This window comes from Chiloscyllium punctatum, chromosome 37, assembly GCF_047496795.1.
Source record: "Chiloscyllium punctatum isolate Juve2018m chromosome 37, sChiPun1.3, whole genome shotgun sequence".
Lineage (NCBI taxonomy): Eukaryota > Metazoa > Chordata > Chondrichthyes > Orectolobiformes > Hemiscylliidae > Chiloscyllium > Chiloscyllium punctatum.
The window spans coordinates 30923133-30947738 of NC_092775.1; the positions used below are offsets into that span (position 1 = coordinate 30923133).

The 24606-nt window shown below is 39.6% G+C and overlaps 2 long non-coding RNA genes across 2 annotated transcripts in view; one reads left to right on the plus strand and one right to left on the minus strand.

Annotated features, from left to right (window-relative positions):
• Positions 1 to 12668, plus strand: part of LOC140462967 (uncharacterized) — a 55353-nt gene extending 42685 nt beyond the window's left edge. The window contains exons 3-4 of the long non-coding RNA XR_011954565.1: positions 12173 to 12334; positions 12620 to 12668. This is a non-coding gene — a long non-coding RNA (uncharacterized lncRNA). The remainder of the gene's footprint in view (positions 1 to 12172; positions 12335 to 12619) is intronic.
• The window catches only part of LOC140462966 (uncharacterized), a 103603-nt gene that overhangs the window by 58848 nt on the left and 20149 nt on the right, over positions 1 to 24606 (minus strand). The gene's annotated exons all lie outside the window — the stretch shown is intronic.

Sequence of the window (24606 nt, forward strand, 5' to 3'; positions counted from 1 at the left end):
AGCGTGGCAGATATAATCATCCTGGCACCAGACTTACATCTTAATTCAAAGCCAAATCCTTGCAGATTGTCGACTAATTCAGTTCTGTCACATGTGATCTGTTCCGCCACAGACTATGTGAATTGAATTTTAGATTTAGATTTTATTGTCATGCATGCTCAAGTAAAGACGTACAAGATACAGTGAAAAGTGGATAATGTTGCCATACACAGCACCATCTTACAAAAAACTTAGGTACAAAGTAGTAAAAGAAACAAAATGTAAAAGGTTAAGCATTACCTTCAGAGAAAAGTAGGAAATTAAAGAATTACTGTAATAGTATCAAGATCTGTGAGTCCTGGTAGCCCTGACACTGCTGCACCAACGGAATCTACCACGTAGAAGATTTTGGGCAAATTAATATGAGCTTGCATATTGGTACCACAGTTATTTAATATAGCCGGTCAGCCATTCACAAGGAATTTCCAGTTAGTTTATTAGGTTTATAAAGATGTAAAATTTAGATATGATACACTAGTTCATTAGACAAAAAAAGTATACAATTCATGTTAATTGGATGGCTCCTTGATACCAGAGGACAGAGAGCCTTTTGGCACAGAATGTGTCAATCTTATCTGTTGTGAAGGCTACATTTTGTTCTCTGGTCAAAGTGTTAGTGTCCCTCAGTCTTCCCTCAGTTGCCTCTAATAGTTGCTAATGAGCATCTTAAGTGTTGTTGGAGCTGTATTCATCCGAGCAAATAGAAAATATTTCATCAAACACCAGCCCTATGGATTGTGACGAGGATCTATGAAGCTGAATTATCAAGATCCTCTGAATTTTTGTCCTAAAGTGGATTAGGCCCAAAAGTTACTGCGCAAATCATAGAAGATATGCAATAGCACAGTTCCACTGAGCTCATTTCTCAAAAAGGCCATTGAGAAAGGGGAACTCATTTGGTATGTTTCCACTTTGACAAAGTGTGTATTTTCTCAGCATTACTGGACTTATGGAATGTATAGTACAAATGCTTTTTTGGGAACAAAGGTGCCATTGCCATGTTTAATTTTGTAATAATGAATATAGTGGTGCTTTTTGAATTACCAAAGTTCTCCCTTCATTTCCTACAGATAACATAAACTGGTTCAAGAATGCTGACAGACTCAAGTAGCTTGCCCAAATGACCATGCCTTATATGTAATAAGAAAGTCATGGAACTATCACACACCACACAATTGAGTGTATAATCTAGACTGACACTTCTGTGTAGTATTTAGGTAATGCTACATTTTCGGCAGTGCTATTGGACCTTTAACATAAGGCATTAAAGTGAGATCTCCTCTGTCTGCTTAGGAGTTTGTATCTAAAAGACTTTCTACCACAATTTAAAGAAGAGTAGGGAAGTTCTTCCAGTGTATTGGTCATTATTCAATTTTCAACAATAACAGTTTATCTGGTTACTTGTTTCATTGCTGTCAGTGGGACCTTTCTGTACCTAACTTGATTGTTTTAGAGTCATAGTGTCATAGACATATCCAGCATGGAAACAGGCCATTGAGCCCAACACATCTGTGCTGACCAGATATCCTAACTTAATCTAGTTCCATTTGCCAGCACTTGGCCCACATAGCTCCAAACCCTTCCTATTCATATACACATCCAGATGCATTTTAAATGCTGTAATTGTACTAGCCTCCACCACTTCCTCTGGCAGCTCATTCCGTACATGCACTACCTTCTGCATGAAAAGGTTTCCCCTTAGGCCCCTTTTATCTTTCCCCTCTCACCCTGAACCTATGCCCTCTCCAGGGAAAAGACCTTGTCAGTTTATCCTATCCTTATGATTTTATGAACCTCTATAAGATCACACCTCAGCCTCCGATACTCCAGGGAAAGTAGCCCCAGCCTACTCAACCTCTCCCTTTAGCTCAATCCTCTGACCCTGGCAGCATCATTTTAAGTCTTTTCTGAACCCTTTCAAGTTTCACATCATCCTTCCAACAGGAAGGAGACCAGAACTGCAGGCAATATTCCAAAAGCGACCTAACCAATGTCCTGTACAGCCGCAACATGACCTCCCAACTTCCATACTCAGTGCTCTGACCAATAAAGGAAAGCATACCAAATGCCTTCTTCACTATCACTAGGAAGGAGTAACAGAAATATAGAGTACTGGGCTAATGTTAAGATTCTAAGTCATATTCTATGTTCTATCCTATCTACCTGCGACTCTACTTTCCAGGAACTATTTGTTTCCAATTATATAACAATGACTATACTGTAAATATTTCATATGCTGTAAAATGTTTTCAAGTGTCCTGAGGCCAGGAGGGCTTTGTATAAAATCAAAATCTTTCTTCGGGTCAGTAGGCTGCTGGATCTGGAGGACATTTTGCCTACTCTGATCATCACCTCATCTAATGTCCACACACATGTATTTTCCAACATAGATTGTTGGTATGAGCAAGTGCAGAAACTCCAGCTAGTATTTTCTTAACTTTTATTAGCACATAAACACCAAAGCTGCTTGTGTGTCCCAAACCTCAGCAAAGCCAAAATCTACCAATTTATCACAGATCTGAAATTATATTAGTGACCTTTTCTAATGGTAATCATTCCACAGGTTATCTCTATACATCTGTAACCAGCAAAAATAACAGACAAGATTACAGCAATTTTTTTTGAGAATATACCAGAAATACATGATACAACGTTTTTGTCATTTACCAATTATTTTTGGGATAATTATAGAAAAAAAACAAAACAGACACATACAATATGCTTCCTTTCTAAGTGCAAAACTGCAGCTGAATAAAGCAAATAAAGCTATCGTATAAAGTTGTTTCAATTCCTGTGGAGGCTTTTCATTTCAAAGCAATTTCTTAAAGCCCAGGACAAAATGCTTCATATCTTTCAGAGTCAGAACAAGTGTGAATGAGGGAAGGTTTTTTTCGATTTTACACTGTTCTCTGGATGCAGTTTTCCTATCTTTAGGGAAATTCACTGTTGTGGTGTTTCAAATATAACTACCACAGTTTCTTTTTATAATTACTTTGATGGAATCTGGCTCGTGTCCCACACCCCCTGAGGACAAACCCAGACCATTTGCTCTGTGATAACAGCGTGATGTGGCGGCTGCCATTCAATCTTTATTTTCTTGTTTCAGTATTATCTATGCTTGATGAAGAAAATGAGGTGTTACAGTATTCTACCTTGATTTTAAATGCACCTACTTCAAATGCTACCAGCCTTTGTTAATTGGTGACTGAGTATTTACTGTTTATTTACTGTTGAAAATGATCAGCTACAAGAATTATTATTACACACTAAGGGCAGTAAGTGTGACCATATATAGCTTCTAGCTGACAATACCCAAGCCAATGGCAAATATGTGTAATGTAATTGATTGATTTGGAGATGCCGGTGTTGGACTGGGGTGTACAAAGTTAAAAACCACACAACACCAGGTTATAGTCCAACAGGTTTAATTGGAAGCACACTAGCTTTCGGAGCACCGCTCCTTCATCAGGTGATTGTGGCGGGCTTGATCGTAACACAGAATTTATAGCAAAAATTTACAGTGTGATGTAACTGAAATTATACATTGAAAAATTGATTGTCTGTTAAGCCTTTCATCTGTTAGAATACAGTGATAGTTTCACTTCCTTCATGTGTAAATCAAGGTGTTGGCCCCTTCAACATATTGAGCTGAAAATGTGTTGCTGGAAAAGCGCAGCAGGTCAGGCAGCATCCAAGGAACAGGAGAATCGACGTTTTGGGCATCAGCCCTTCTTCAGGAAGAAGGGCTTCCAATTAAACCTGTTGGACTATAATCTGGTGTTGTGTGATTTTTAACTTTGTAGTTGATTGAGTTTGTTAACAGGAAAGGGAGATGCAAATCTTTCCTTTACAATTGGTGAACCAAATCAGGAAGATGCAAAATAAAACTCACGTAGCTTCTCAGATGAGAATATTTATATTCTCATTTATATTCATTCTATCTACATTTATATTTAAACTATCTACATTTATCTATATTTATATTTATATTATTTACATTATCTACATTTATATTAATATTATCTACATTTTTCCAGAAGTACCACTCGGCTTGCTACAGACTTTAACCCACAACTCCAAGGTGAATACTTACGCTTGCTAAAGCTGAATGATTTCTCTAATTCAAAAAATAGATATGGATTGAGGAAGCATGGTCTTACATACTATCACAAGGATACTAGTTTCCCTGTACAGTGTCAATTTTTTTTAATGATCCAAGGTTTTTTTGTTTAAGGGTAACTATCTGAAAATCCATGCCTTGGTCACTTTTCTGTAAAAACAAGATGTCCTTGATATTAGTCCCATGTTGCCTTTCCTTAGATTAAGCCCTAGTCTATTGCTATGGCTCAGTTCAAAACAGTATCTTAGATTTGCCATTTCTGTACAGCTTGCTAGCACATTAACTGTCCTCACTGAAGTCATTACCTCCATTCAAGTTTCAAACTCTAAGCACTAACACGCTGAGCTATTTCTGAACTGACTCCACCTGGATCTTGTGTTTCGGCTACTTGGTACAGACACAATAGCAAACATATGGACTGATCAAAGTGCTGTGCAATTTATGCATAACTTCAGTTGGTTATATAGTTTACTCTTGAAATGGGATTTGGTGTGGCTTAGGACATTATCAGTAGAATTATGGATGATCACAAACTTATGGAAGTTAGAATTTAAGTTGTCTGTCAGAAGTACCTTAGTTTGGCCAGGTCTGGAAGTGAACCAGGTGCCATGATATTCTCATATGCAACTGACTTTGTCTTAAAGGCAGGACCTTATTGAAAACCGTTTCATCATAATGAGTATTTATGGCCTGTGAATGTATTCTATGTATCAAACCATCACAGGTTGTTGTAATTTTTGATACACTGGAGACAGGATTTATGATTACTTGGAAAACGATAGTTTAATAAGAGATAGTCAGAATGGCTTTGTGATCATACCTCACAAGCCTTATTGAATTCTTTGAGGATATGACAAAATGCATTGATGAAGGTAGAGCAGTGGATATGGTGTACATGAATTTTAGCAACGCATTTGATAAGATTGCCCATGAGAGGCTCATTCAGAAATTAAGGAGATATGAGATACAGGGAAATCTGGCAGTCTAGATACAGAATTGGCAGGCCCATAGAAGACAGAGGGTGGTGGTAGATGGAAAGTACTCAGCCTGGAGCTTGGTGACCAATGGTGCTCAATAGGGATCGGTTCTGGGGCCTCTGCTCTTTTTGATTTTTATAAATTACTTGGATGAGGAAGTGGAAGGGTGTGTTAGTAAGTTCGTCATTGACATGAAGGTTGGTGGAGTGGTAGACAGTGTGGAGCACTGTTATAGGTTGCAATATGATATTGACAGGATGCAGAGCTGGGCTTATAAGTGGCAGATGGAGTTCAACCTGGACAAGTGTGAAGTCATTCACCTTGGAAAGTCGAATTTGAATGTAGAATACAGGGTTTAAAGGCAGGATTCTTGGCAGTGTGGTGGAACAGAGTGATCATAGGGTCCATGTCCATAGCTCCCTCAAAGTTGCCACCCAAGTTGAAAGGATTGTCAAGAAGGCTTATGGTGTGTTGGCTTTCATTAGCAGGAGAATTGAGTTTAAGAGCCACAAGTAAATGCTGCAGCTCTATAGAACCCTGGTTAGACCACACTTGGAATATTGTGTTTTGTTCTGGTCGCCTGATTATAGGAAGGCTGTGGAAGCTTTAAAGAAGGTGCAGAGGAGATTTACCAGGTTACTACCTGGTCTGGAGGGCATGTCTTAAGAAGAAAGGTTGAAGGAGCCAGGGCTTTTCTCGGAGCGAAGAAGGATGAGAGGCGACTTGATAGAGGTGCACAAGATGATGAGAAGTAGGTAGAGCGGATAGCCAGAGACTTTTTCCCAGGCGGAAATGGCTATCATGAGGGGTCATAACTTTAAGGTGATTGGAGGAAGCTTTAGAGGAGATGTCAGAGGTAGTTTTTTTTTTACACAGAGTGGTGGGTGCATGGAATGCACTGCCAGCAATGGTAGTAGAGTCAGATACATTAAGGACACTTAAGCAGCTCTTGGACAGGCACATGGAAGATAGTACAATGAAGGGTATGTAGGTTAGTCTGATCTTAGAGTAGGATAAAAAGTCGGCACAACATTGAGGGCTGAAGGGCCTGTACTGTGCTGTACTGTTCTATGTTCTATATTCTATCTCAACCAGATGCTGAGAAATCAACATTTTGCATGCTGTCTAATTAAGGCACCCCACTCTTGCAGCCTCCACAAAATCACCTCCACTATCCATGAGACTCAGGACTTAGTGATGGAATAGTATGTGTGGAACATGCCAGTGGCCTCCTGAGGTTGTGAGGGAGGGCTGATGGGTGGAGAGAGGGTGTCTCTCATTATCAGGGACTTTGCTTGGCATTGAACAGGGAGTTCAAGTTGAAAGTTAGCTTCCAGCCCTTGTTTCTGACTCACTCCTATGATCTATCTATCCCCACTCCAACCACAGTCTGAGACCTACATTCCACCTTCCGTCATTAGATTTCAGCCACAGCCTCTGACTGATCAGCAACTCACGAAAGGTGGAATTTCAACAGCTAGGAGCTTCAACTACGAGTAAGGCCAAGCAGTGGCCAATGAAGAACCTAAAAGTCATTTGATTCCATTGAGTCACTCTCTTGGAAATAACTGGGGATCCCTGACCTTTTTCTCACCAGTGAGTGAGGCCACCTTTAGCTTGGCAAAGTCCTAGTCTCCATTGTTTTAGCTATATCAGGCTCAAAGTTACTGTTGGCAAGAAAGCTGAATGGTGTGCAGCAATTTCACACATGGGGAAAAATTTGCTTCTGCCATAGAGCCCCTACAGTGTGGGGGCAGGCCATTTGGCTCATGCCAACCCTCCAAAGAGCATCCCTCTTAGACCCAAACCCCTACCCTATAACCCTGCATTTCCCTTGGCTAATCCATGTAGACTGCACACTATGGGCAACTTAGCATGGCCATTCCACCCAATCTGTACATCGCTGGACTGTGAGAAGAAACCCACACAGACAAGGGGAGAAACTGCAAACTCCACACAGATAGTCGCCCAAGAGTGGAATCAAACCTGGGTCCCTGGCACTGTGAGGCATCAGTGCTAACCACTAAGCCACAGTGCTCCCCTCTTAGTGAATGTATAGTGATAAGGCATACAATTATTTGCCATTGTCAGTATTGTTGTGAGGAGGTTGTTAAAGGAGGACAACTACACCTCATGCAAAAACAAAATTGCTGGAAAAACTCAGCAGGTCCAGAAGCATCGTGGAGAGAAAGCAAAGCTAACATTTCAGGTTCAGTGGCCCTTCTGCAGAACATGTTCACAAACCCATCCCATGATGTTCAAAGTCAAACAGCTCCATTTAGTATTCTGCTGTTTCTTTACCTGTTGGTGGCAGTTTCTGTGACTCACTTTATGTTTTTTTTTAAAATTTGTGAGAATACAGCACTGTTATGTTAAACATGCACAGATGGTACAGCTTGGAGAGCCAGGATTTGATATTTTTTTGATAAAAATTAGTACCCAACAGCAGTTTTTTTATCCATCCATTTTTAATAAAGAAAACACAATGTACTGAGCAAACTATTAATCCTAAGCTGCTATCAATACCAGATTCAAATGTCAAAAATATAAAAAAGATCATATTTGCATTTGTACATCACTTTCACAACCTCAGGAAGTCCACATTCTCCACTATCACACCCCTCATTCAGCCTTCATCTACCACCTACAACCCATTTTGTGTTATCTGGCTCCCCTCCCTATTGCTTCCTACCTTTTTTAAAATTTTTGCTTTTAAAACATTAAATGCAATATTTTATATCTTGAATGCTGCAAAACTTTGTAACACATTTAATGCTTTAAAAATTGCTTTGATTGGGGAAAGCATACACCCAGGAGCTACTCAATTATTGATATTCATCCATCATCCATCCCAATTTGGAGAGATTTCTGAGGAGTGGATATATAGATTTACAAAGTAAAAGGAACTGATAGCATTGCATGGCAGCTATTTAGGTAATGATACCCAGATTGGATCAAGATGGAGCTGAGATGAACTTAATAAAAGAAATAACAGATCAGGTCAAAGAGAGAAAAATGGGAAGAAAGGCAAAATTAATGGCTCTTTACTTAAACGTATAAGGTATTCAGAGCAACATTAATGGCATAAATAGAGGTTGATGGGTATAATCTTATAGTCATTATGATTCACGGCTACAAGGAGATCAAAGCTGGGAATTTAATGTTTAGGGTCATCGGACCTCTCAAAAAGACTGAAGGAAAGAAAAGGTGATGGGTTGCTTTTTGGGAGATGGAACAAGAATAGCAAGAAATAATCTTTGTTATGATCCCAGCTCATGTTATTATGGGACATGTCAGAACCCAGACTACAATCCAGTTTGTCCAGATCTAGTTTTATCAGCTGGAATCATAACAATGAAAGCTCTTGAATTTGCGAGCTTTTTATTCAGATTTTTATTGTAATCAAGTTTCACCTCAGGCTATGGCATGATACAAATCCATGTTCCCAGAACATTAGTCTGTGGTTCTGGATTATCAACCCAATGACATTACTCCTGCACCATCATCTTCCCATTTGTAGCTGAACAGATAAAGTAGCCAAAAGACGTTTGAACGCAAATGTTACAGAGAGCTTTGACAGGTACAGCTTTGACTGTGTATGTCAATCTGTTGGAAAGTACAAAGTACAAAGCTGTCAGAAAGGCATTACACAATGCTTATGAGCTTATACCTAAACGTTTATCAAGTAAAATTTTGGACTACCAGACAAAAATCTAATCAGATAATTGTAGAGTGTGTAAGGGAGAAAGAAAGTTTGTGGGATCAGTGGTTTGGATCACTCAAGCTAGAGTAAATGTTATGAATCTGAGGGAATTTGTGACTATGGAAAATTCACAATTCTTGCAGTTATCTATGATATATTGCATTGACAGTTACAGGCCAGATGGAAATCCACAAAGAAACTGGGCAAAAAGAAAATCTGCAGTGGGAAGAGATACTAGTTTTAGAGAACAGACAGAAGGATGTCAAATTAATAAAAGACAAAAAATTGATATAAAGAAGTTAACTGCCTCCATTGTAATAAACTGTATATAACAAAACCCAGTCTGGAAGTTAAATTGCAGTAGATTGAATGCCTAATGAATCTTCAAATTGGAGGACATCAGGGAAGGAAATCAGTATTAAAATTGCAGTAGTAGTACAAAGAAAACATGCTTCCTAGGAATGTACTAACAAGGAAGAGGTGGCCCAAGATAGTCATGAAACTTTGTCTTTGAATGGTCACAAAGAAAATAAGACCACTGGAAGTTCTGAGGTCTTTGTTTCAGATAGGAAGTCAATGAAAGAGGGAGGTGATTTGGAAGTTTAGTTAATGAATATAAGTTCTGAAAATTTAACTGAAAAGATAGAGGTAATTAACTTTCCTGGTTAAAGCTGATATGTTTAACCTATTTCTTTAATAGAACAACAATAAATCAAGTCAGAATTAAAAGGTTTATACAAAAAGCCTACTCATTAATTGAGTCAGAAAGAACATCTAAATGTTATTATTTAGAAGACAAAGTATTAACGAGGAAATAGAGACCATATAAAAATCACCAATGAGCAATTGACAGAGGTCCAGCAAATGGCATTCCACTGGTATATCATCATTAAAATCTTTAAGTGGCTCACAATATTCCATAGCCAGCTCACCCAGATATTAGAAAAACATTGGCTAAAATATTAAAGTATTTTTATTGAAAAGGAATTGCATAAAGATACTTTGACAGACGTGATATACATGACAGGGAGTGGGAAAATCAAGCCATCAATTAAACTTGACAGGTTAATTGTTCTAATATGAAATTTTGAAGAGATGTTTAGCAGGTCTTAACAGATTGTGTAGGGCCTCTGCCTAAAACTGGAACAGGAATCGCTTTGTTTTCATTATTATAAATGTTTTCGTAAGATTTCCTGAAGTAATACCTTCATGAAAAAGTACTGCAAAGGTGTTGGTGAAAACATTAGTACATTTCTTTTACAAGATATGGATTACCCAAAGAAGTACAATCAGGTTAAAGCTCAATTTTTACACCACCAATTTTCAAGTAAATGATGACTAGAATGGGAATTCGCATCTTCTGCTCATTACCCATAATCTCAAGGTGCACCGGGATAAAGGATTCCTCTGTAACTGTTCACCATTAATGACACATCCAATGAGTTCATTTGAACTAATACATGGACATGAAGTGACAGGAACATTTAAATAGATAAGAGAAAATCTCATAACTGAAGTTCAGAAACTTCAATTCCAGGCTATGTTTTGAACTTCAGAGTGAAACTTCATGTGCATTGACCAAAAAGAACATAGAAAACAGGAAAAGGAGTAGGCCATTTGACTCTTCAAGACTGCTCTATAATTCAATATGATTATGGCTGACAACTCATCTCAATGCCATCCTTCTGCTTTCTCCCTAGATCACATGAAGACTGTGATATCTAAAAATGTATCTCTACATATTGAATATTTTCAATCATTTGGCCTCCACAGCCTTCTTCAGTGGAGGTTCATGACCATTTGAGTGAAGAAATCTTTCATGAAGAAATTTTCCCTCATGTCAACTAGTCCTGCCACTCAGAAAAAGACCCATTTTTTCAGACTGTGTCCTGTCTGTCAACCAATTCTCAATCCATGCCAGTTTATTACCTGCTGTTGAATGAGCTTTAACATTGCCCATTAACCTCTTAAGGGGGACCTTCTCAAAAGCCTTCTGAAAATCCAAATATACAATATCAACTAGTTCTCCCTTATAGTTTCTACTAATTACATTCCCTGCCCCCTCCCCAAAAAAACTGCAGTATATTCATTATGGAAGATTTGCCTTTGATAAAATTTATGCTAATCTTGTCCAGTCCCACTAATGGTTTCCAATGTTTTGTTATTGGATCTTTTATAATGTAATCTAACATTCTCCCCCACTTATGATGTCAGGTTAATTGGTCTGCATTTCCCCATTTTCTGCCTCCACTCCCCCATCTTTTTCAGATAGTCAGTTAGACTTGCTACCCTCCAATCTTCAGGAACTACTCCCAAGTCTCTAGAATTATGGAAGATAACCACTAATACATCCAATGTATTTAGGATTCTCAGGGACTTGACAGGACAGACATTGAAAGCTTGCTTCCCCTTGTGGAAGAGTCTAGGTCTAGATGGATTAGTCTCAGAATAAGGGGTCACCCATTTAAGGCAGAGATAAGGAGGGATTTCTTCTCTCAAAGAGTAGTGAATTTGTGGAATTCTTTACTACTGTGGGCTCTAGAAGCTGGGTCATTGAGATATATTCGAGGTTGAGATGGATTGATTTTTAATAAGCAAGCAAATAAAGATCTATGGTGAAAAGTCAGTGAAGTTCAATTGAAAATTGTTGGGTCAGCCATGATCTCATTGAATAGAGGAGCAGGTATGATGGCTGAATGGCCTCCTTCTGCTCCTAGATCTAATAAAGCTTAGAACAACTCAATTAAAATCACTCATATAGCTATCCGACATCTTGTACAGCAAATCTAAAAAGAAAGATACATTCCGACTTGCAAATAGTCATTGTTCTAAACAAAGAGAGGCACAGATGGTGTTAATGATAGGTCTAGCAGTGAGATTAGAATTGAAGCACCATTAATAGAAAAGGAGCATCTGTTTTAATTGGGAAGTTATCTGAAATCAATAAAACTTGAAGAATTCAACTCCCTTTTTGATTTAAAGTATTTCAGATAAAAAGATAGGGATTCATGCATCCTTGAGTGGAAATCCTAAGATATATTTATCAATTATAAGCTTAGAATGGACTGGGAGCAGCATCTCATGCAGGAAACCCATGTATAATTTCAATATGTCTTCCTTTTTAATGCAGACTCCTCATCATTTGACCTTTAGGTGTCCCATCCATTCAGCAATAACAGGCATGATGCGGACCCTCCTGACGCTATCTCAATTGCAGCATTTAAAGGAACCGTTCAAACATGAAGTTGAAAGAATTCAATTTGGTGGTTGGATAATTGGAAGAGTTACAATGGAGTGCAGATGAGTAAGCACTGTGTCCTGTTTCACCAATAGGTACCTGGATGTGTTGCTAGGGATTCTAAGGGAGATTCACTTCCTGAGCAACAGCAGGAAGTTGACATCGGAGGCAGTGGAGGATTTCAACAACAGAAGCATGATACCACACTCCTGAATCTGGTGCAGAAAACAATGTAATACCAAAGCAGATGAAGAAAGGTGAGTACACATTCCCCAATATCTTGTTGTAGGCACACTCACACTCTGCCTTCACAAATTCATGCTATCACACCACTCCTCTATAAAATTCCTTTGCAGGAGCACCCATCCTTTTGTTTCATTTCAAACACCCAGCTATCCATCCACTGCTTCGATTCAGCCTCATTCTCATGCTAAGTCTTGCCTTTTCTTTCATTTCTTTCTCCCTTGGAAAAAAAGTTTCTATTCATTGGATGGTTACATGCTATCACACCCACTCTTTGGTATGTCTGTCCCTCCTTGCAGACAGGAAGACAACAGAATACTAGAATGAGAGAGACAGAAGCAAAGAGGGTCTTCCACAGATCATGTAACTCACTATTGAAGTTTGTATAAGGTATCAGTGCTGCAAAGACTAATTTGCATGTTGAAGATTGCATTAAACTCATGCATTCTGACAATATCATTGAATACTAAGTGGAGAAATCACCAGAATAGCATTGGATCTTGAAGGGGACAGAATTGTCATTTATGTTTCTAAATATTGTTAGCACCAATAACTAATGTATCTTGCACTTATCTGCTATTGTGCAATAAAATGAATTTCATCAAGACAAGAGTCTTTCCTTGTTAAGACACCATGGCAGTTGTTCCTCTGTCACTGTGAACCAGACAGGCTATTAGATCCAATAAAGGAAAGAGGAAGTGTGGCAGAATCCATCCAATACCAAATACAGCATGGTGATCAGTGGTGAACATTATTGTTCGATAACACAAGGTACAGCAGTGAAACATCCATTGGACCCAGGAGAAAGACCTTCAAAGGACTGAAATCAATAGAGTTTGTGAGTAGATGCAAATACTGACAAAAAGAGTGAACTCTACCACCCACCAGATCTCTTTGAGGAATCATTAATTGAGGTCACGTTGACAACAAAACAGTTTGCAGAGCAAGTTATTATTATAGATTTGAATTTGATGTTAGTGGATAAGAAAAAAATGTGTTCAAGGGGAACATTTTGATCCTTTATTTTCCAAAGCAGAATTCTCAGTTACAGTGACAGAGAGAATGCTAATTAAGCAGCAATCCTGCAGTACATTGATGGAAGATGAGAAACTATCTTGTGCGCCAGTAAAATAAAAGTGTGGGGGAAATGAAAACACCCAAACTAATCAAACAGTTGAAGCAAACAACTTACATGCTTCAACACAGGTCTATTGGCAAATTGTGAATAAAGGTTTGCTGGCACAAAATGAAGATTGGCTTCCTACAACTCCATGGAAATCAAACCAACATCCACAGATGCAAGATACAGCCAAAGAGAAGAAATTATCTGGCTCAAAAATCCAGAATACTGCATCCAAAATGTTTGCTTCCATCAAGCAGTTGTCCTCCATGATGTATCATAGAGTCATAGAATCCCTACAGTGTGGAAACAGGCCATTTGACCCAACAAGTCCACACCCGCCCTCTGAAGTGTATCCCACCCAAGCCCATTCCCCTACCTCTATTACTCTAGACATCCCCTGACTAATGCACCTAGCCTACACATCCCTGAACACTATGGGCAATTTAGCATGGCCAATTCACCTAACTTGCACATCTTTGGACAGTGGGAGGAAACTGGAGCACCTGGAGGAAACCATTTACACACAGGGAGAATGTGCAAACTCCAAATTCATGAGTTTCAATATCGCCCAAATGATATGGGGAAAATAACTGATTTAGCAGCAAAGAGTTCCTCTGAAAAAGACAGGAAATTAAGGGCCTTCCAGATAAGTTAATCAACCAACCAGCTGGGTTGGCAAGAACAACGTCCCCACAAAAGGACATCTGAGAAATAAAAGGTCCTCCATTAATGGTCACGATCAGAATCAAGGGCAACATTACTCAAGCCAAAGACCTACCAATATTTCAAATCTGTACATTGAGGGAAATGAAGTTATGGTAAATTTTGTAATTTTGTATATGAATATAATAAATGTTAATGACAGGAAGGAAAAAGAACTTGGGAGGAGAATTTAGATAAAGTAATGTTCTGAAAGGGTTAATGTTGGGAACTATGTTAAGTTCCACCAAATTTGATGTTGCCATATATTCTTGGGTGGGAAAATCAGATCAATAGATATGGATCCTGAAGGAACAAATGTGTAATTTATGCCTCCCATTACTTTTAATGACAATGTCTATCGAGCTGATATAAATTCTAGATATTCACTTCAATAAAATAAACTATATCTTGTTGAGACACAGAGTCTTGTTAAGATTGACAACTGAATATTCTTCTACCATTGTATATCAAATAGACTCTTAGACGCAGTAAGTGAATGAGGAATGTTAGCAAAATCCTTCTATCCCCAAATACCACATACAGAGGAGGAGATGTCACAAATAAGGGTTTTTATTGCATTCCTGACCATGACAGGAGGGAAAGCTCCCAACTATCCAATGAGGAAAAGAAAGGAATGAATTAAAGAAACCCACATATCACACGAACTTCACTCATGTTCAGCTCCTTTCAACAATGAGTAAACATTGGACATCTTGAGAACTCGAACATTCTTGCTCTGTTATGAGGCTCTGGCATTCATTGCCATCACATTACCAGTAAAGCTGTCATACATAGCAGGAATCTATCCCTACACTCCTTTTTCCTCATAACTGTCAAATGAAATTTTTTCTATGAAAGCTTTTCTTCACTTGCATTACACAGTTCAATCGATTTCATAATCCTGCTTCCATTTCTCCCCCACTTTCACTTCCAACAGTAAGTGCAAAGATCTAAAATATTTCTTTGTCACTAAGATCAAGACCAGTAGATTGGCAACTTCTGTTATATCCTTCCCTTCCACCAGCCATTGTTCCAATCTTCCTTGAACTCCATTCTTTCTCCTATCTTCATAGAACATAGATCATAGAAAAATACAGCGCAGTACAGGCCCTTTGGCCCTCGATGTTTCGCCAATCCAAGCCCACCTAACCTACACTAGCCCACTATCCTCCATATGTCTATCCAATGCCTGTTTAAATGCCCATAAAGAGGGAGAGTCCACCACTGCTACTGGCAGGGCATTCCATGAACTCACGACTCGCTGAGTAAAGAATCTACCCTTAACATCTGTCCTATTCCTACCACCCCTTAATTTAAAGCTATGCCCCCTCGTAATAGCTGACTCCGTATGTGGAAAAAGGTTCTCACTGTCAACCCTATCTAAGCCCCTAATCATCTTGTACACCTCTATCAAGTCACCCCTAAACCTTCTTTTCTCCAATGAAAACAACCCCAAGTGCCTCAGCCTTTCCTCATACGATCTTCCTCCCATACCAGGCAACATCCTGGTAAACCTCCTCTGCACCCGTTCCAGTGCCTCCACATCCTTCCTATAGTATGGCGACCAAAGCTGCACACAATACTCCAGATGCGGCCGCACCAGTGTCTTATACAACTGCAACATGACCTCAGGACTCCGGAACTCAATTCCTCTACCAATAAAAGCCTGTAGGCTATATGCCTTCTTCACAGCACTATTTACCTGGGTGGCAACTTTCAGAGATCTGTGTACATGGACACCAAGATCTCTCTGCTCATCCACACTACCAAGTATCTGACCATTAGCCCAGTACCCCATCTATCTGTCTGAGAGCTGAACTCAAATCCTTCTCTAGTTTCTCGCTATCTCTCATTGCATGCTTTCCAAGTTCGTCTTACTCATGTAGACCACCTTCTGTGCCCTCAACTCTTTTTCCATTAAATTGTTAATTATCCAACTTGCTTTCTGCATCTCTATCTTGATTTCATCCTTTCAGACATTCCTGAAAACCTGTCTTTTTGATTAATCTGTCAGTCATCTGCTCTGCTTACATGGTTCACAATAATATTTTGTTTTAAAATTCTCCTGTAAAGTGCCTTGGTAGACCATAACACATGTAAGCTGCTAAAAAAAATCATTTGCTTTTATCAGGTATAACCTCTTTCAAGTTATGCATTGCTTCAAGTTTCCTTTCTTTGACAGTTCTGTTCTTGAACTTCAGAACAAATCAAAACTTCAATATTTAAAGTCTTGTTTCTTCCACTTACTTCTTTTTCCTTTCCTCTAACTGAGCACAGACATATTGGTGAATTCAGATTTTTCAGCCTGAAGTTTTATTATTTAAGTATGATCTGATTCTCCACAAAAGAGATTGAATTTTCCTCTGGCAAAATTGCCCTTTAATATTTTTGTTAAATTTGTTAAATGTTGTTTTAATGTTATTTTAAACATACAGATGGGAGTTGACATATCTAAATTTAAACAGGTATTTTATCAACAGTCTTTTATAGTGATTTATACTTCAAAGGTTGAAGTTAAATCATAAAATAAAGAAAACAATAATCAAATGGAAGAATAAACTAAAGCTGAGATTTACTGAGCATCTAATGTAGAATAAGAGCAGCATTTTCCCTCAGAATTCTAAGATATTTGTCATGCTATTAACGGGTATACATGTAAAATATAAGTAGTTCTTCTGCAATATTAGCACACATTGCAGTGTGCAGCTGCTCCTTCTCCCAGTTTGTTCCCTGCTCTTCTTGAAGTGCCAATCCATTCAGAGACACAGCTCCTAGGGTGCCAGCAACCATCTGGCACCCATTGCTAAGAATACTGTCACTGAGAAATGAGTGAATACATTTCCACAAATAGTAATGGAATCTCAAAGATGTCGGCAGGAGAGCAATTGTGTCAGAGCAGACCAGCCTTGAGAGTTGGACTGAATCATATTATGACTGCCAGCGACCATTAGCTCTTAATAGGGGGGATGTAATGCAATCGCCCCTCTAAATATTGCTACTGCTTACATGTATCTTTACACATGCTAAACAGGTCTTTTCTAACATTTAATGAAATATAACATATTAATGTTACTGAATAAATGAAACTGCATTTTTATTAAATGATATTCTGGCAGTCCTGGCAATATAATTTTAAATATTTCTGTTAATATTCATACTTCTGTAGAAAGCATATCCATATCCTTGTAAATCTAACAGCTCCATTTAATGTCTTTTTAAAGCATTAGACACATAGGAAGATGCTGCAGGATTTGAGAAATTACAGTAGTATAGAGTTACTGCAGCATCATGGGTCAAGCCTAAAAGCAGATGAACTGGGGAGAGATCAGTGTGGCTTCCTTCAGAAATGCCTGCCAAACTAGAAGCTAATCAAGCAGTGGCAGGGCCACTAGCATATCTTCACCTGGAATCAAGTTGCCAAGCACAGAGATCTTACCCACTCAGAGCTACCAGCAACAGAGGCTAGCAGATCTTGTGCTCAGCAGCACCACTGGGGACAGTGGCTGAAAGAATCCCCAGATCATGAAGCATCCCAGGCCATTGGTAATCAATGTGGGTAGCAGGGATTCATGAGTAAGGGTACAGGGAGAGGAGTGCAAAGGAAGATGTAAGGAAAGTGGCCAGCCCAATACTTTACCAGCTCAGGAACCCATTTGCCCAACTGGAGAGCTTGCCAAGATAGAAACTCCCCTTCATCAATCCCACCATAGTTTCTCCAACCTGATACATTACTGCCCCAACCCCAGGCTCCCGATCCTTCCCAATCAAAATCCCTTGTAATCCCAGCAGCACCCACAACTGCATTCTGACACTGTTAGATCTATCAATATACCAACTATTCAGATAAGATGGAAGCTCTCAAAGGTGGGGCTTCCTGTCCCTGAGGTTCTGAAAACCTGATCTTACTTTGTTAAGGTTACCCTACATGTTGTTAGTTCAGGGAAAGCCTTTAAAAAGTCTTTAGACTTGAGAGCAATTTTTCTCCTAGAGATGGGAGGAATATGCAGCCCAAACCCAGAAAATGTATCCAAGGGAGTTGTTGTAAAGAGAAAGGTGGGGAAATGTATCCTGATTAACTTTGACCAGTTTGCAATAATTCTTTTTTCAATCAGACATGTTATATAGTGAGATAGACAAAGCAGACAGGAATCAGGGAAGGGTGCAACACAACGTTATTGATCATTTAATCAAGAAAAAACAATACTTATCAGATTCTACTGTTGTACCTTAATTAAACTCTGTCAAACTATATCAATTTCTTCACAGGATTCTTCAGTAAATAGTCTTAAATCTCAAAGTAAATAGTCCAAAATGTACACTATCTATCTACTTCTGACTTGTGCTTCGAAGGATTCAAAGGACGCGTAAAAACGTTCTCTGACTTCTCAGTTAAAAGTCACAGCTTACAGCAGCTGCTGAAAGAAATATAAACCGATGTGCTTCACGCTTAAAGAGACTTACTGCAGGAAATGGAGACAGGGCTCCTGGCTGGTGGAGATCTGATGGCTTCTCTGTATCTTCTTCCCAAGCTGTTCAGTTACCTGAGAACCAATCGTGTGGTTGCTGCAAGGTAGGAGGTCTTCGTCATGACTGGTCATTAGTCTTTAAGCGAAAAGTTTCTTGTTGCCAACCAAAAATCCATTTGTACACAACCCTTTGGCTCCAGTTCATCCACAAACATTGCTGTAACCCAAGCTACTCCACACTGAGTATCAAATAACTTGCTTTTAACACATGCAGCAATTCTTCATTGTTAAAACAGCTCTTTTCTCATTTCAGGCCTCATTCGAAAAGCACAAATATAAATTTGATGTATAGAATTCCTACAGTGTAGGAACAGGCAAGTCCACACCGACCCTCTGAAGAGTAACCCAGCCAGACCTATTGCCCTATCCGATTTTTCTACATTTACGCCTGACTAAAGCACCTTACCTCCACAGCCCTGAACACTACGGGCAATTTAGCATGGCCAATTCACCTAACCTGCACATCTTGGGATGGTCTTTACATTAGTTTTTTCTCATACTCTAATTCGCCCTTCTTATTAATCTTTTTTGTTATTCTTTGCTGCCTTTTATATTCCTTTTAATCTTCTGACCTACCACAATCTTTGCACAATTATATGATGTTTCTTCAAAAATAACATAACGTTTAACTTTTTTAGTTAAATAATGGAATGTGGTTTTCTCCTTGGATTTTTTGTTTCTTGTCAAAATGTATGTATTCTGTGTATTCTGAAATATCTCATGCCACTATTTGCCACTGCATATCTGCTGATACATCCCTTAGCTTTGTTGGCCAATTTATCTCAGCTACCTCGGCTTTTATGCTCTCATAGTTGCCTTCAGTTAAGTTTAAAATATTAGACTTGAATCTAGATTAGATTACATTACAGCGTGGAAACAGGCCCTTCGGCCCAACAAGTCCACACCGACCCGCTGAAGCGCAACCCACCCATACCCCTACATTTACCCCTTATCTAACACTACAGGCAATTTAGCATGGCCAATTCACCTGACCTGCACATCTTTGGACTGTAGGAGGAAACCGGAGCACCCGGAGCACACCCACGCAGACATGGGGAGAAAGTGCAAACTCCACACAGTCAGTCGCCTGAGGCGGGAGTTGAACCCAGATCTCTGGCGCTGTGAGGCAGCAGTACTAACCACTGTGCCACCGTGCCACTCACTGTTCTTCAAACTGAATATAAAATACTAATATATATTATATTGTAACCATAATTCAGTAAGTTTTGAGTTACTTATGTATGAAGATAAGACTTGTTTTCGGGGGAATAGACTAAATTGGACGAAGGCCATAGAGTCATAGAGTCATAGAGATGTACAGCATGGAAACAGACCGTTCAGTCCAACTTGTCTACGTCGACCAGATAGCCCAACCCAATATAGTCCCATTGCCAGACCTGGCCCATATCCCTCCAAACCCTTCCTATTCATATACCCATCCAAATATCTTTTAAATGTTGTAATTGTACCATCCTCCACCACGTCCTCCAGCAGCTCATTTCACACACACACTACTCTCTGCGTGAAAAGGTTGTCCCTTAGGTCCATTTTAAACTTTTCCCTTCTCGCCCTGAACATATGCCCTCCAGTTCTGAACTCCCCCATTCAGGTAAAAGACCTTGTCTGTTTATCCTATCCATGCCCCTCATGATTTTATAAACCTCTATAAGGTCACCCCTCAGCCTCCGACACTCCAGGGGAAAAAAGCTCCAGCCTATTCAGCCTCTCCCTGTAGCTCAAATCCTCCAACCCTGGTAACATCCTTGTTAATCTTTTCTGAACCCATTCAAGTTTCACAACATCCTTCCAATAGGAGGGAGACCAGAATTACCTGCAATATTCAAAAAGTGGCCGAACCTATGTCTTGTCCAGCCACAACATGACCTCTCAACTCCTATAGTCAGTGCACTAACCAATAAACGAAAGCATACCAATGCCTCCTTCACTATCCTATCTACCTGCGACTCCACGTTCAAAGAACTTTGAATCTGCACTCCAAAGTTTCTTTGTTCAGCAACACTCCCTAGGACCTTACCATTAAATGTACAAGTCTGCTCTGATTTGCTTTTCCAAAATGCAGCACCTCACATTTATCTAAATTAAACTCCATCTGCCATGAGGTATTTGTCTCATCAATAGTCACGTGTGAGGTGCCAGAAGACCAGAGGTTGGCTAACATGGTGCCACTATTGAAGAAAGGTAGTAAGGAAAAGCCAAGGAACTACAGACTAGTGAGCCTGACATCAGTGGTGGGCAAGCTGTTGGAGGGACGCCTCAGGGACAGGATTACATGCATTTGGAAAGGAAAGGACTGATTAGGGATAGTTAGCATGGTTTAGTGCCTGGGAAATCATGTCTCATGGGCTTGATTGATTTTTTTGAAGAAGTAACAAAGAGGATTGATGAAAGCAGAGCAGTAGATATGATCTATATGGATTTCAGTAAGGCGCTCGACAAGGTTCCCCATGGGAGACCGGTGTGCAAGGTTAGATCTCATGGATTACAGGGAGAACTAGCCATTTGGATACAGAACTGTCTTAAAGTTAGAAGACAGAGGGTAGTGGTGCAAGGCTGCTTTTCAAACTGGAGGCCCGTGACCAGTGATCAGTGCTGGGTCCACAGCTTTTCATCATTTATATACATGATTTGGATGTGATCATAGGAAGTATAGCTAGCAAGTTTGCAGATGACACCAAACTTTGAGGTGTAGTGGACAATGAAGAAGGTTACCTCAGAGTACGATGGGATCTTGATCAGATGGACCTACAACAACATTAGGCAGGAAGTGGGGAGTGTAGATTGAGAGTAGCTGTTTAAGGTACATCCATATCTGTCATGTGGGAATCTTTTAAAGGCCAGTTTATTAGAATTCAGGACCAGCATGTTCCTGTGCAAGTGAAAGATAAGGATGGCAAGATTCTGGAACTTTGGATATCAAGTGAAATTGTGTGCTTGGTCAAAAAGAGAAAGGAAGCACTCGCAAGGTTTAGGAAATGGAAGACAGACAGAACCCTCAAAGAATAAAAAGAAAGCAGGAATAACCTAAACAAGGAGTTAGGAGGGCTAAAGGGGACCATAAAATGACCTTGGCAAACAGGATTAAAGAAAATTACAAGGCTTTTTATACATGTATAAGGAGCAAGAGGGTAGTTTGAGAAATGATAGGTCCACTCAAGGACAAAGGAGGAAATTTATGCATGGAGCTGGAGGATGTGGGTGAAGACCATCACAAATACTTTGTATCAATATTTACAAAGAAGGACATGGTGGATGGTCATAAAAGACAGTGAGTAGTGGTGGAAGTGTGCTTATCTGACTGGAAATCGAGATCTGTGACCAATGGTGTTCCACAGGAATCAAAGTTGGGACTCCTGTTGTTTGTGAAATATGTAAATGCTTTGAAGGCATAATGTAGATAGTCTGATTTGTAAAATTGCGGATGACACAAAGATTAGGAAGCTGCAAATAGTGAGGAAGATTGGCGGGGATATAGCAGGAAATAGATGGGCTGGAAACTTGGGTTAAGAAATGGCAGATGGAATTTAATCCAGACAAATGTGAGGTGATGCATTTTGGAAAGTCAAATGCAAGAAAGAAGTATACAGTAAATGGCAGAACCCTTAGCACCATTAACATAAAGAGGGATCTCAACATACAGGTACACTATTCCCTGAAAGTGGCAACACAAGTGGATAAGGTGATTAAGAAGGCATTTGGCATGCTTGCCTTCATCAGTCAGGGCATAGAGTATTAAAATTGGCAAGTCATGGTGCAGCTGTATAGAACTTCAATTAGTCCACATTTGGAATATTATGTACTGTTTTGGTCATTACACTACCAGAAGGAATGTGGAGGTCTTAGAGATGGTATAGAAAAGGCTTACCAGAATGTTGGACGGTATTTGCTATGAAGAGAGATTAGACAAACTCAGTTTGTTTTCACTTTAAGATCAGAGACAGAGGGGTGATCTGATAGAGGTTAACAAATTATGAGAGGCAAGGATAGAATGGTTAGTCTGTCTTTTTTTCCAGAGTAGAAGTGTCAATTATTAGGGGACATAGGTTTAAGATAAAAGGGGGAAAGTTTAAAAGAGATGTTAGAGGCCATTTATTTTTTACACAGGGAGTGGTAAATACCTGGAATGCACTTCCAGAGGAGGTGATGGAGGCAGATAAAATAGCAACATTTAAGTGGGGCATCTTGACAGACACATGAGTAGGTAGGGGATAGAGGGGTGTTAACCACACAGAGGCAAATGGTTTCTAATAAGGCATCATGCTTGGTGGACTGAAGGGGTTATTCCTGTGCTGGAAGATTCTTTGATCTTTGTTAATTACTGCTACCAAGGGCCTTCCACTACTAAGTTGTTAATTAAAGCTATCTCATTGCATTGTACCAGGTCTAGTACTGCCTCCTGCATGATTGGTTCCAGAACATGCTGTTCAAAGAAACCATTCTGAAAACATTTTATGAACTTTTTATCTTGGCTGCTTTTGTCCATCTGATTTTTCCAGTCTATATGTGGATTAAAATTCCCTGTGATTATCATCGTACTTTTCTGAAAAACTCCCATTATTTCTTTAGACTTCATCCTGCTCTGTGGTTACTGTTTAAAGACATGAAGAACATCCCTACAAATGAATTCCTATATCTATCAATTTACAATTCTGCCCAAATTATTTCTACATCCTGGTTCCCTGAACATAGATCATCTCTCTTTATTGAAATAATAACATATTTTATTAAGAGGGCTCCCGTGCACATCCTCCTCGCTTCCTTTCCCTTAGCCCAACCTCCAGTTCATTAATATGAGCTGCAAACATTGATGGCAGATATGATTGCCTTTGTTCAAACTCAATGGTATCAAATTAGGTAAAGGGGCTGTTCAGAGAGATCTGGGTGTTCTTGTCCACCAGTCAATGAAGGCAAGCATGCAGGTACAGCAGGTCGTGAAGAAGGCTAATAGCATGCTGGCCTTCATAACAAGAGGAATTGAGTATAGAAGCAAAGAGGTGCTTCTGCAGCTGTACAGGGCCCTGGTGAGACCACACCTGGAGTACTGTGTACAGTTCTGGTCTCCAAATTTGAGGAAAGACATTCTGGCTATTGAGGGAGTGCAGCGTAGGTTCACGAGGTCAATTCCTGGAATGGCAGGATTGCCTTACACGGAAAGACTGAAGCGACTGGGCTTGTATACCCTTGAGTTTAGAAGACTGAGAGGGGATCTGATTGAAACGTATAGGATTATGAAAGGACTGGACACTCTGGCAGGAGGGAACATATTTCCGTTGTTGGGGGAGTGCCGAAGCAGAGGACACAACTTAAAGATACGGGGTAGACCATTTAGGACAGAGATGAGGAGAAACTACTTCACCCAGAGAGTGGTGGCTGTGTGGAATGCTCTGCCCCAGAGGGCAGTGGAGGCCCAGTCTCTGGATTCATTTAAGAAAGAATTGGATAGAGCTCTTAAAGATAGTGAAGTCAAGGGGTATGGAGATAAGGCTGGAACAGGATACTGATTAGGAATGATCAGCCATGATCATATTGAATGGCGGTGCAGGCTCGAAGGGCTGAATGGCCTACTCCTGCATCTATTGTCTATTGTCTATTGTCTATTGTCATCCAAGAGTGCCCATATGCTGCAGTTGCAACACATTTCTTGTCCTATCATGTTAACTGTGTTTTCATTAATTATTTAATTATGTTATTCAATTATTTATCTTCCTTTTTTATATATTTTATTGACCTTACCATTAATCATGGACTATTTTAGACCCTAAGAATCACATTGACCTTAACCCCTTTGTTCATAGGGGCAGCGAAATTGACGTTTTGGGCAAAAGCCCTTCATGAGGAATAAAGGCAGAGAGCCTGAAGCGTGGAGAGATAAGCCAGAGGAGGGTGGGGGTGAGGAGAAAGTAGCATAAGTACAATA